Here is a 14,833-nt window from a genome sequence, read left to right as displayed (position 1 = left end):
TTCAATGCCTTATGCACCCCTGTTTCTCTTGGAGCTGCAATCTCTGGCTGGACTACATCTCCAATGATGCACCAGCTTTTTTCCTTGTTGTATGGAGTGAGCATGCACCATAGGAGATGTATTCTGGCCAGAGACCCCAGCCCATAGTGGAAAATAACAGCATAGGGCACCCAAACTACAACTATCAGAACTGTTTGAGAAAATGTTGTTTAGTTGAAAATCCAATTTTCCATTGGCAAACAATTTAAATGGAAAATTCTTGACCAGATATTTTTCTCTAGTCTAAGTCTGGTGCAGGAGCTCAATGTAATAACTCCTCCCTCACCATCTTCAGTAAAGTTGGAACTGTGGATCATCAGGCATAAAGCACAGCCATTTGACACTTGAACTAAAGGAGGAAATCTATCTGGTGGCAGAGTAGTAGGCTGTTATTTTCTCTGTGGCCCAGCCCCTAGGATCCTGCAAGCATTTTATGAGAAGTGTTTTAGCACTGATTTTGATTATTTGTTCCATATTGATAACTGTAATTGCTGTTAGAGGTCATGACCAAAGGCATTTTTATTAAGTTGACAAAGAAAGATTTATTATTCCAGTACCATAGCTCCAATAGACTCAATGTGAGATTAGAGCCCCATTGCTCTCAGCACTGCACAGCCACACAGTGATAGGTTATCCATGCCTCAAAGAGTTTGCATTTCTAATAAACAGGGTAGGTGAAGGAATTGTTATTATTCCTGTTTGACAGATAGAGAACTGAGGCATAGAGACATTTAGTTGGGATCTACAAAGGACTTCGGTGGAGATTTTAAATGCAAAAAAGAGAATTAGGTACCCAAATACCATTGAGAACCAATGGAAATTGGGATGGAATTATTTTTTTTAAAATGCCTAAGTGACTTAGGAGCACAAGTCCCACTGGCATTCGAAAAATACCTCCCTGGGTCCCTAATTTCCTTGGGCAATTTTAAAAATCCCTGTCTCTGAGAATTGACGCCCCCTATCCTGAGATCTGTTCCAGTAAATCAAGACCATCTTTCTTCTCTCAGAAAAAAATATACTGGGTGTGTTGCACTTGTTCATTACATTTCTGCTCGCCCTTAAGACCAGCTTCTGTCATTACCTGAGCATCCTCTTAGCATGGACTCAAAATAAAAGTAATTCAATTTATTTTCTAATAATTAATGCACAAATAAGTCATGCTTCAAAGACAGTTTCAACAATGGAAGAACCCACTGTCCCAACTGTATCCAGCCATCCTGCATCTTACGGCTGGTCCTTTCTTTGATGCCATAGCTAACTGTAGGATCTTTGCCATTCTATAGATGTGAATTTGAAGAACAGAGGGGGTTAGATCAACCTGTTCATAAATTGTTGGTTCCTTGGGTTACGAGAGGATGACTGCAGACACCATGGGCCTGCTTTTTCAGACTTTTTTGTTACTGAGTAGAACTCATCAGAATATGGGAATTTTTCAATGATAAAAATTAATTTCATCTAAGTTTTCCACAGAAAAGTTTGTCTTTTGGGGAAAATATTGAAAATCAATTTCAGTTTTCAAATGCAACCATAGTGCCACATTGCAGTTGCAGTTCAATTGCCTCATGCATTAAACACCTCTAAGTACAAGCTCCCTGATTGGACTACACCTAACATAGTTTCCTGTCATGGACATAGGAAGTAGTTGCATCATGTGAGTCCCCACTTGTGGTGCATTATGGGAGATGTAGTTTGGTTGATGAGAGCAACCTAAAGAGGACAATGGGGATGTGAAGAAACTGAACTAAACTCCTGTGAGGGGGAGAGATAGCTCAATGATTTGAGCATTGGTCTCCTAAACCCAGGGTTGTGAGCTCAATCTTTGGGGGGGCATTTAGGGCTCTGGGGCAAAAATTAGGGATTGGCCCTGCTTTGTGCAAAGGGTTGCACTAGATGACCTCCTGAGGTCCCTTCCCACCCTGATATTCTATGACTACCAAAAATATTTTCAATAAGTTGTTTTTTTCAAGCATTTGTGGTTTTTTTAATGAAAAATTTATTTTTTCCACAGAATGTAGGCATTGTGAAAAAAATTGTTTAGTCAAAACACCAATTTTCTATCACAACACACTTTTGTGGAAAATTTTTGACCAGCCTGAGTGCTGAGAAGTCACAACACCCCTGTACTTCAGAAGATTGTGGGGGGAGGCAAATGATAATGAGAAGAGCAAAGGACTGGTGAACAGAGACAGCACTGGGGGGTTAGAAGGAGGACAAGAATTGAGGTGTACTCCAATAGGATAGGAAATTTTTGAATGGGGGATCCCGGAATAGGGATAGAATGGTGGAGAAGTCAGCAGAGGGAGGAGTAGAGAGACAGAACAGGTGGGATGTGTGTAAAGGTAGTAAAGCCCAGAGACAATGGGTTGGGGTATACATATATATGTGGACAAGAGAGACATGGCTGTGTATTAATGGTTGGTTTGCTCTCCATGCTCAGCAGTACCAGAATCAATATACTTCCAACACAAATTTCAGGGGAGAAAAATGGCCTTGTGGTCCCAAACGCTGCCCCAGCATGGCCAAAAACTTTTGGTAAACTTTTGAGTAAACTTAGGCTGAGATTTTGAAAGATGACAAAAGAAGCTAGCTACTCATTGATATTCAGAGGGAGCTGGGAACCTAGGTTGGGATTTTTGAAAAGGCCTGCTAGAGCTCGGGACCCAAATCTCCCTGAATTCAAGGTGTGAGGCAGAGAGAAGAATTGAACAGAAATCTGCTTAGCAACAGCCCACTGTCTTACCCACAAGCCCATCCTTCCCCAGCAGCGTGGCTTGCCCAATTTCACCTAGATATAGGATAAGAACACAGGTTTACTTGTTCCTAGTGTAGCATGCCATCCATCCGAGACTCATCAGTAACCCTCTTCTCCAGCAGTCTTTAACTACGTTCCCCAGTGCTCCTTGTGCCAAGCTTTGCCTTCCTTAGGGCATCCCTGACCTCTTTGTTCCTAAGGCTGTAGATGAGGGGGTTCAGGAGCGGCACCACCACAGTGTAAAGCACTGACACCAGCTTGTTGGAGTTGTAAGCGTACATGGCCTTGGGTTGGGCATAGGTGAAGAGGGTGGTGGAGTAGAACTAGACCACCACTGCCAGGTGGGAGCCGCAGGTAGAGAAGGCCTTTTGCCTGCCCTACAACAAGGGGATCTTGAGCACAGTGAACAGGATGCAGATGTACGAGGTGACCACAATGCACAGAGGCACCATGATGACCATCAGGGCCAAGATGAAGTCCACCAGCTCGGCCAGGGATGAGTCAGTGCAGGAGATGTTCAATAGGGGAGAGATGTCATAGAAGTAGTGGTTGATGGTGTCAATGCTGCAGAACCTGAGCTGGGCAATGAAGCTGAGCTTGATGGCAGCGGTGATCAAGCCACAAAGCCAGCAGCTTGCAGCCAGCTGGGTGCAGAACCTATTGCTCATGATGGATGGGTACTGCAAAGGATTGCATATGGCTAACTAACGGTCATAGGCCATGGCAGCCAAGAGGATGTACTCAGTGCACACAAAAGTCACAAAGAAATACAGCTGTGCCGTGCACTCTTGGAAGGAAATGCGTTTATCCTGGGTCATGAAATCTGCCAGCATCTTGGGCACAATGACTGTCACAAGGATGATGATGATGTTTTCCATCAACGTTAGCAAATAGGCCAGGAAGAAGACGGAGAAGAGGAGCAGATACAGCTCAGCAGAAGTGGGGAATCCTAGTAGGATGAAGTGGCTGACATTGGTTTAATTTCCTTCATCTATTCCTTACATGCAGTACCTTCCTTCTCCACCTGTGATTAATTTAATCATGATTAGCCAGATTCCGATCAGTCTAGATCCATGGCTGTTCATTATTTGCTTGATAGTAGCAACAAGCAGCCCAACCCAAGAGCAGGGCCCCATTGTGCAGGACTCTGTACAGACATTTGTATGAGAACAGTCGCTGTACCAAAGACTTTTAGAATTTGAATAGACAAGAGGGACTCATATTGTAGATTCTTCATGCCAGAGACCATCTTTTTGTTCTGTGTTTGTACAGCACCTAACACAGTGGGATTTCAATGGGAGTTAGGCAACAAGGTGCTTTTGAAAACACCACTAAGCATCTATCTGCTTCTTTACATACTTAAAGGCCTTTGCAAATCTGTCCCATAGGAGCCAAAGTTTCATTGAAAGTCAAGCACCCAAGGCCTAGATTCACAAATGAATTAAGCACCTAAAGTGCACCTAAAGTGCATATTTAGGTGCCTCAATCTGGGTTTGGGTGCCAAAATCCTAGTTTTAGGCTACAGTGCAATTCACAAAACTCCCACTGCACCCAGTAGGTGCCTAAATGCACTCAGCACCTGAGCTTTTGCAGTACAAATTCCCTGGGTGCTGATGTATCTACCTCTGGCCATGCACACTGCTGCCTCATTCTAGGTATCCGGGCACTTAGAATCATAGACCATCAGGGTTGGAAGGGACCTCAGGAGGTCATCTAGTCCAACCCCCTGCTCAAAGCAGGACCAATCCCCAATTTTTGCCCTAGATCCCTAAATGGCCCCCTCAAGGATTGAACTCACAACCCTGGGTTTAGCAGGCCAATGCTCAAACCACTGAGCTATCCCTCCCCCTTATCTCCCACTGAAGCCCTAGAGCGATTCACAAACCAGGGGAAGACAGATGTTCAGCTGCCTAACTCCCATGCGGGGCTCTCTTTACATATACAAACTTTATATATACAAGTCCTTTGGGCTCCTTTGATTATCTATCTATCTATCTATCTGTCTATCTCAGAGGAGCCTAAAGGAGTTAGAAAGGCTTCTCAAGGAGTTATATATAATTGATTTTTTTTTCTTTCAAAAATAAGGGGTGAAAAAAAGACAAAAGAACAAAAAACAAAGAAATGGAAAGGGAGGGAAATGTTGGTCATGTTGCAAGGATGTACAGAGAACCCAGCATGCTGCGCTCTCAAATTTTGCATTGATGTGCAAAGGGGTGCATGATCTGACCCTGCCTGGTGCCCCCCTGAGTCCTGTCTCAGAGATTCAAAGATTCATAGGATTGAGCCAGATCTAGAAACTTCACTACCTGACTCCAGATAGTGTGCCATCACCTCGGTCACCTTTGTGGGTTCAGTGTGTGTGTGTGTGAGACAAGAGAGGAACATCTCAGTTTCCATCCACAGTGCCATCACCCCTGGTCACCTTGGTGGATTCAATGTGTGTGTGTGTGACAGGAAAGGAACATCTCAGTTTCCATGCACTAGGGATTAAACAAAAGTTTCTAAAATGTTAGGCCATTTTTTTCTCATTTTTTTGCTGAGGTCCCTCATTTCCGATATGTTACCCGCTCCTTAGGTGCCAGGTCAGCAAAGTCACGGGGCCAGACTTCTATGCCTGGAGCCATTCTGCTCTCCCACCTAAGCAATGTGAGTCATTTGGCTAGGTAGGATGATTGCCATGATAATGGATACCTCCTCCTTTAGACTCCTTTGAAAATCCCAAACACCCATAATGACTGCACTTACATTCCAATGAGGTGTCAAAATGCAGTAAGGTGAGACATTTATTTCAGGTGAGCTGTATCTAAAACTTGAATCTGTGAATGTTTAAAGGAGAGGATTCATTATTAGAATACTTGCATATGGGAAACTGGATGGATGCACCATCCCATGCATTAGTATCTAAACAATAAGCTAAAGATATCTTTAACCAAGTCTAACCTCATGTCTTAATGGGTCATTATCTCATCAATCACTGAAGACATTTGCAATACCAAGTGTCCCTCAGCAATCACAAATAATCTCTTCCTGGACATCTGGAAACATTTTCCACCGGTCAATCAGGCGAAAGAAAAATCTTATACACATACCATCATTTGATCACATGCTAAATTCAACCTAAGTATGGAGTCCCTAGAATTAGAGAAACAAAAACTAGACTGATAGAGACAAAATACTTTGGGCTTGTGCACAGAGGTCCATGGGGTCTTATATACAAAGAGTCATGGGGAGATTGGTTCATTTGTTAGCAAACTAATCCCTCATACATCAGTCTGCCCAGTCATTGTTTTCTCTTAGGGAGAGAGAGAGAAAGAGAGAGAGAGAGAGCTCCATGTTCTTTTAAAAAAAAAAAAAACAACCACTGCCTTTCTTATCTCCAGTACTGTTCCATCCCTCTACTTGTCTATGATTTGCAACCAGTGGTGTGCGTGAAATAGATTGGTGTGCTTCCTTCTCATTGCTGGGGGGCAGGTCTCCACAACACAAACCCAGTTGCAAAAGTGCAACAAGTAGATTTCAGAATGGGGACCAACGGCAATGCAACTCATTTTAAACACAGTTACGACTTCTACTATGCACAGTCAGCTACTGCTCATCTTGGCCACCACTGATTGTAATAGACTTACTTCTGATTTACATTGGAGTGAATGAGAGGCCAATCAGATACAGTGACACCCATGGAGCAACTCCTGGTTTACACTGTGGTGGCTGAAAGGAGAATCTGGTCGTTAACTACTAATTTCTGCTGCTATTAGAAAAAATGGATAATATAAAAATAATTCCCTTGGGCTCCTTTAAAGATCCCAGACAAAGCCTGACACTTTCCCTCTCTTTCTCCATTACATAGATAAGGTGGAGGAGGTAATGTCTTTTACTGGACCAACTTCTGTTGGTGAGAGACAGACAAGCTTTTGTGCCACACAGAGCTCTTCTTCAGGTCTGGGAAAGATATTCCCAGTATCACAGCAACATTCAAGGTGGAACAGATTGTTCTGCATAGGTAGTTAGCACAGACGGTAAGGGGCCATTCAACATTAGTGGTTTACAGATTGTTGTAATGAGCCATAAATCCAGTGTCTCTGACTTCAACTTTTATTTTTTATCACTTTGAGAAATAATGTCAATGTTTATTTTTAAGTATTTTTCCAATGTTTATCAATTTAAATTTTATCAATTTAAATGTTCACAGTTACACAAAATTGTGGATTTTAAGCATTTCTTTGTTTTATATTTATTAATTAAGCTGTTCACAATTCCAGGAAATTGTGAGTTGGATCAGACAATAAGGGTCAGGCAATAATTATTTAATGGCAGAAGATGCTGAGATTCAAAAAGTGAAAGTTTTATAACCATTGAAACACAAGTGGTCAACATCACATGTCAAAATATACAAAGTAAATATCCTTAAATCACACTCATAAGCTCTCAAGTAGCTTTTTTTTTTTACTTTGCTTATCTGTAAATTTCAATTACTTCCGATGGAAATATTTTTTGTTATTTTATGTGTGTGTGTGGTGGAATCTTTATTTTCCAATACTGAACAATAAAAATCTAATCATTCCAAGCCTAAATATATAGGGACTATAATCCTAAAGATATCTTAACTAAGTGCATGTATAGAGAGGAACATATGTGACTTTCACAGGAATAGGAATGAGTTAGAGAGACAAGGTAGGTGAGGTAATATCTTTTACTGGACTAGCGCCTGTTGGTAAGAGAGACAAGCTTTTGAATTTACAGGGAGCCCTTCTTCAGGTCTGAGAAAGATACTCTGAATGTCACAGCTAAATGCAAAGTGAAACAGATTGTTTAGCATAAGTAGTTAACATGTATTTCAAGGGACCATTCAAGGTGAAGTGGCCTGTTAACACCCCTCTAGTCATTGAGGGGAAGTAAGGAGGAGGGAAAAAGTAGCTGGAAGGGGGGTTACTGGGTTATAGATTGATGTAATAAGCCATAAATTTAGTGTCTCTATTCAGTCTTTTCAAAAGATGAGCGGGAGCTTAAATTCATAACTATGCTACACAGTGAAAATCATTGGCGGAATACAGATACTGGATTTACAACAATCTATAACCAACTAACAACGCGCGCCCCCCTCTCCCCCCACCCTGCCCAGGTGGCCTTTCCTGCTTCCACTTCCTTCTCCCCCTATGACTGGAGGGGTGTTAACAGGCCACTTCATCTTGAAGGGTCCCTTGAAATACATGTTAATTACTTATGTCCAACAATCTGTTCCACTTTGCATTTAGCTGTAATGCTCAGAGTACCTTTTCCAGACCTGCAGAAGAGCTCTGTGTAAACTCAAAAGCTTGTCTCTCTCCCCAATAGAAGTTGGTCTAATAAAAATATTACCTCGCCCACCTTGTCTCTCTAATACCTTGTGACCGACATGGCTACAACAACACTACATATAAGTGAGTTAGGCATCTAACTTCCGTAGGCTTTCCTCAGCTTGCAGGCCTTTAATTCCCGAGGTCCTTTAGAGAATCCCAGCCTATTTAAAGTTATGTATGGATAAATACATCCGTACATAACTTCAGTATAGGTTTAATCCAGATTTACATTTCAGAAACAAAATGGGGAACACTTCAGAAATACACTTTTGCAATAGAAGGAAACCTTGCCTTAACCTTGTATATTATCAGAGCAAAGTTCAAACCACTTCTGTGTACGCAGCCCTAATAGAATTTGGAGTAGCTGGATAGCAGAGAAGATATGAAGAGCAGAGTTTAGTTCCGCCTACATGAAGCATGCTGGTACAGGTATTTATGTGGCTCTTTATTTACCTTCAGTGTCCCTTGAGAACTGGTCTGAAAATTACACCTGCATCCCAATGGAAGCAAACACCCAAAGAACAAACACATTTTTTCTGTGTGTTTTCTCAATGAGCTCAAGAATAGGGACCACTGAAGGCTTCTGTGATAAGCTAAAAATCAAATAAGTAAGATCTGATTCTCCTCAAACATTTGCAGTGTTGCTGTAGCCATATTGGTCCCAGGATATGAGAAAGAAAAGGTGGGTGAGGTAATATCTTTTGTTGGACCAACTTCTGTTGGTGAAAGAGACAAAAGCTTGTGGTGGTGTTATCTAGTCTCATGGTTCCTATTGCTTTTCCAAACTTTTCCAAAGTTTCAGAAGTTTTGATAAGTTACAAAGTGGAAAAAGGGAATAAAAGGAAAAAGTAACAAACAAACAAAACAAAACCTAAAATAGATCTAGTAGTTAAAAAAGAAAAAAAGGTAGGTATTAAAAAATCCAAAATGTACAAAATTGAAACAAAATGAAAATGTTCAGTTCATAATGAAATTGAACAAATATTGTTTCATGTAGGAATATCCTGTACAAAAACTTAAAAAAACAAATTCAGAAATGACATTTTCATTTGAAAAAGTTTATTTTTGATGAAACCCCATTTCTTGGTGGAAAAAAATATGAAAAATGTTTAGTCAGCTCTAACTCCACTACAGGTTACCCCTGATTTACAGAGGGAGAGGAAAAGGACCCCCAGTTATTTCAAAGAATTTACTCCTGCTTTACTCTGAGGTGAACAAGAGAAGTTTCAGACTCATTGACTCATATGGAGTTATTCCTAATTTATACCAAGGTAAGTGAGAAGGGAATCAGTGCCTAGAAAACAGAGTGACTGGACACATTACAGACACATACCTTGACCAATATACTGATGCTAGCTAGAGTTTATTAGAAAAGTTAGTGGACAGAAGTGAAAAATGAATGACATGGTTAGACAGATGAATAATAGCTGATAGAATCATAGAATATTAGGGTTGGAAGAGACCTGAAGAGGTCATCTAGTCCAACCCCCTGCTCAAAGCATAGACTTCATAGACACATTAAGGAGAAGATTGTCAATCCACCATGGTCATTTAGACACCCAATTCTTATTTAAATTAGTGAGAATAGGCCAATCTAATACCTTCAGTAGCACTGAAATCTCAGCCTACATGGATAGACAGGGCAGTATATATGACAACAGACAGCCAGACAGAGAGACAGAGTCCTGCAACTCCACATTTCCCTTTGCACTACTGGTTATCTCCTATCCTGGTGAGTAAATTTGACTGGGTATCATTGAGTTGCTCTGTTCCCATAACTGCCACAGTGCTGCAGTGCGTGACTCACTCACATCAAAGCCCACAGAAGGGTAAACACCTTTAAATCCCTCCTGGCCAGAGGAAAAACCCTTTCACCTGTAAAGGGTTAAGAAGCTAGGATAACCTCACTGGCACCTGACCAAAATGACCAATGAGGAGACAAGATACTTTCAAAGCTGGAGGGGGGGGGGGAGAAACAAAGGTTCTCTCTGTGTGATGCTTTTGCTGGGAACAGAAAAGGAATGGAGTCTTAGAACTTAATAAGCAATCTAGTTAGATATGCGTTAGGTTCTGTTTTGTTTAAATGGCTGATAAAATAGGTTGTGCTGAATGGAATGTATATTCCTGGTTTTGTGTCTTTTTGTAACTTAAGGTTTTGCCTAGAGGGATTCTCTATGTTTTGAATCTGATTACCCTGTAAGGTATTTACCATCCTGATTTTACAGAGGTGATTCTTTTTTACTTTTTACTTCTATTAAAATCCTTCTTTTCAGAAACTGAATGCTTTTCATTGTTCTTAAGATCCAAGGGTTTGGGTCTGTGTTCACCTATGCAAATTGGTGAGGATTTTTATCAAGCCTTCCCCAGGAAAGGGGGTGTAGGGTTTGGGGAGGATTTTGGGGGGAACGACGTTTCCAAGTGGGCTCTTTCCCTGTTATATATTTGTTAGACGCTTGGTGGTGGCAGCAATAAAGTCCAAGGGAAAAAGGTAAAATAGTTTGTACTTTGGGGAAGTTTTAAGCTAAGCTGGTAAAAATAAGCTGAGCGGGCTTTTCATGCAGGTCCCCACATCTGTACCCGAGAGTTCAGAGTGGGGAAGGAACCTTGACACATGCCTAAAGATGGCATTTCAAATGTGCCCAACTTGGCTCCCATCAAGGCCAATGAATGCTTTACCATTGAAAGAGTGTTAGGCCACCACTGAACACCTTCATAAATCCCCTCCAGATGTGGTCCAGGGAGGAAAACCTGAGGCTGGATGATCTCCATCATTCCCTCAGGTTGCATAGATGAAATATTGTTTCCTATCTGGTCCCAACTGAAGTAACCTGGTTCTGAAATCCACCTGCCTCTGCTTAGAGGTCCAGACAAAATATTCCACTTAATACAGTGACTGGAATTTTCTAAAAAGAGCCCAAGAGAAATAAGGTGGGGGTAATATATTTTATTTGACCAACTTCTGTTGGTGATAGAGACAAGGAGTTCGTTCATTAAAAGCTATTACCTCACACACCTTTTCTTTCTAATATCCTGGGACTGACATGGCTATAGCAACCTTGCATCCCCAAGAGGAATAGGAACTCAATTTTCATTAACTTTCCTACTCTTCGTGCAGTGCCTTATCCTGAAAACCAGAATACCTCCATGAAACCTCACATCTAGACTGATTATAAAGTCTCTCATGTGTCCGGATGGTACTTTTAAATAAACAGAAAAATAAGTCCTAATATTAATTAGAGATTGTGATGAAGTGTGGGGAGGGGAGGGGGGATCTTCTTAATGATTTGTATGAATATTGTGTGCATGCCTCATGCATGTGTTGCACGATTAACCAGGCAGTGGGATAACAGTGTTTGATCTTTGCAGAGACCTCTCGAGGATTGGGTCTGAGTGTGGCTAGCTGCCAGGACCCCAGACAATGGCCGCATATTCTGTAACTTAGCAACTGATGGCCGGGGAGGAAGGGGTAACCTCTGCAAGAAGCCAGCCAGGTACAATGAGTTGGAGAACAAAGAGAGAGAGAGAGGTGGAGGCCAGGTGACAAGTTTTGCCTGGGAACAAAGGACATGACTGAGGGTGGGCTGTTGGAAGTGGATCCATCTCCTGGTTTTGGGAGCTCTAGGGGGGAGCCAGAGGGCACTGGGTCTACCCAAGATGGGCTTTACTGTAACGTTCTGGCTTTTGTGCTAACAAAGAACTTCCCTACACTGTTTTCCAGACAACTAATAAACCTTCTGTTTTACAGTAGTGGCTGGGGTTCATTGCTGACTGGAAGTTGGGGGTGCATGGCCCTTTTTCGGGGTATGTAAGTCTTACCCAGGTGTCTTACCCAGGTGGACTGACTGGCAGGAGCCCATGGCAAGAAACAGGGGTGCTGAACACTCCAAGGTCTGTCCCAGGAGGCACTGAAGCCAAGGAGGCTTACCCTAGTGAAAGTGCACCCTGTGGGGTTGTCACACTGAAAAGGGTCCTGACTGAGACTGATTGGCAGCTGTTCCAGAGCACCAAACCTGTGCACCCATGACAAAGATTAACCATTTTTTCAAAGAATTATTTACGTAATACATTTATATATGATTTCAGCTTGCTATTTGCTTGTACGTATTCATGTTTCACAAAATAATTCCCATGGGTAATTTGTGCTCTGCAGACAATGTGAAAATTTTATATTGAAACACGAGACATCTTTGGTAGCTCTGATTGATGATACAGGCCGCATGATGTTGCTTGTTATAGGTGGTTGAGAAATGCCAGTTATTTTTCACTGGAATTTTTTTTAAATACTTTCCAGTGAAATTTTGTGGAGTTTGCTCAAGAAAAAAGAACCAAAAACTGGAAAATGTTCAGTTTTCTACAATTATTTGCAGTAAAATCACTTATCTGGTAAAATTTCCATTTGTTTTTGGAAAAACCTTATTTTTAACTGAAAAACTAGGTTTTTTATATTAAAAAACAAACAAAACACATTTTCCAGTTTCAGATTTTTTTGGTGAAAAACCGGAAAATTTAGACCAAAATAAAAAAGCTTTGTTTTGTTATTTATCATTAATCATGTTTATTATGGTAGCATCCTGGGATCAGCCAAGATCAAGGCCCCATTGTGCTCAGCTCTGCACAAACACAGAATAGCAGACAATCCCTTGGAATCTGAAGAACACACAAGCAAAAAAATCAATGGGATGGTGGCAAACGCCATGTGAGTGCCACCATTTCTTTCTCCGTTGGGTGGGTTGAATTAGGAGGGTGTTAGTGAAATGGAAAGACAAGGGAAGGGAGAAGGAAGAGGTGGATGGAGCAGGGAAAATGTCTGGGAGGAAAATATAAGGGGCAGGTGCAGAATGAAGCTGAGGTTAAGAGACTGTGAGATGCTGGGAAGGGGAGAGGGTGTTGGAACAATCTATATCGTAATTGTAGGCTAGCAACACAGGAATAGCACATGGGTTCTGGGTTGTTTTGTCCCAAGAGAGCACAAAGACTTGATGGTGCCACTCCATGCTCAAGTTGAAGTTCTGCTCATACGAATAGGCTTTAATAGATTCTGAGATTTTAAGGCCAGAAGGGACCATCATGGTCATCTAGTTTGACCTGTGGCATAACACTGGCCAGAGATTTTCACTCAGCGATCCCTGTGTCAAGTTCAATTTTGTTTTTTTCCATTTTCTTCCTTTCCCACGCCCTCCATTTCTAACTAAGTGTGCTGATGTTTCTGCAGAGGAACTCCTTTGCTGATCAAAGTCTTCTTCAGGGCCTCTTTGACCTCCTTGTTCCTCAGACAGTAGGTGATGGGGTTGAAGAGTGGGACAACAATGGCATAGAGAGCAGAAACAATGTTGTTGGTGTTGTAGGATGGAAGGGCCTGGGGCTGGACGTAGATGAAAATACTGGCAGCATAGAAGATAACGACCACAATGAGGTGCGACACACAATTGGAGAATGCTTTCTGGCAGCCCCATGTGGAGGGGATGTGGAGAATAGTGGAGATGATACAAGCATAGGAAAGGATTATTACAGAAAGGAGAATCAGCAAGATAAACAGGGCAGCGACAAAATCTGCCAGTGCTGCCCAGGTCATGTCTATGCAGGCTAAGTTCAAGAGAGGGACACGTCACAGAAGAAATGGTTGATGACATTGGGACCACTGTATGTCAGCTGAGATATAAGAAACACCTTCCATGCACAGATGAAGAAGCCACACAGCCAGGACCCAGCTGCCATGCGGATACATAGAGCCTGGCTCACAATGGCAGGGTAACGAAGTGGGTTGCAGATGGCAACATATCAGTCATAGGCCATGACGGCCAGGAGGATGAACTCAGTGTTCCCCACGCCAAGGAAGAAATAGAGCTGCATCATATAGCCTATGAAGGAAATGCCCTTGCTCTCCGACATGAAGCTGACCATAGTCTTGGGCATGGTGACTGTGACATACCAGATTTCCAGGAAGGACAGGTTACTCAAAAAGAAGTACATAGGGCAGTGGAGTTGTCAGTTCACCTGGATCATCACAATGATGATGCCATTTTCCAGCACTACTAAGGCGTAGGCAATGAGAAAGCTCATGAAGAAGAGGAGCTGCAGATGAGGAGCTACGGGGAACCTTAGGAGAATGAATTCTGTGGCACGGGTTTGATTTCTCATCTCCATGTCTGACAGCCAGCTCGGTAATAAATAAACGTATAATCAGAACAACAACATATATACTACTAGTGATTATCGGTATGTTATCTATTGATCGATCAATCTATCCCCTTACACACACATCTATCAACCGATCAATCTATCTGCCGATCTAATTCCGTACTTATCTCTCTCTCTCTCTCACTGTCTTTTTTTCATTTTATTGGCAATCCTTTTCACACTACAGATAATGTTAATGCTAATCAGTGATATTTTCAAAAGTGGTTCAGTGACTACTATTTAAAATTTCATTGACATTCAATAGCATTTGTGTTCCTAAATTACCAAAGTGAGTTTGGCACCTAACCTGCTTAGGTGGTTTTTAAAACCCCACTCGGTGCCTACCTGCATCTTTAGGTCCCTAAATACCTTTGAGCATCTGGCCCTTATGCATATTTGAAAAGCAACTCTACTAATAATACTGGGTGTCCTCTGTGCTTATGTTGACACTGGTGAAGAATACATGACTTCAGTATGTAATAATGATGAAATCAGTACACAGGTCATTACTTAAAGATTTGAACTGAAA

The 14,833-nt window shown here is 41.8% G+C and overlaps 2 pseudogenes; both read right to left on the bottom strand.

The window, feature by feature from the left end:
* Positions 1-2,916: 2,916 nt before the first annotated feature.
* LOC140897203 (olfactory receptor 6Y1-like) lies at positions 2,917-5,119 on the bottom strand (annotated as a pseudogene).
* Positions 5,120-10,206: 5,087 nt separating this feature from the next.
* LOC140897202 (olfactory receptor 226-like) lies at positions 10,207-14,271 on the bottom strand (annotated as a pseudogene).
* Positions 14,272-14,833: the final 562 nt, after the last annotated feature.

This window comes from Lepidochelys kempii, chromosome 13, assembly GCF_965140285.1.
Source record: "Lepidochelys kempii isolate rLepKem1 chromosome 13, rLepKem1.hap1, whole genome shotgun sequence".
NCBI lineage: Eukaryota > Metazoa > Chordata > Testudines > Cheloniidae > Lepidochelys > Lepidochelys kempii.
Note: the sequence above shows the minus strand (reverse complement) of the source record. Positions and strands in the feature narration are given on the sequence as shown.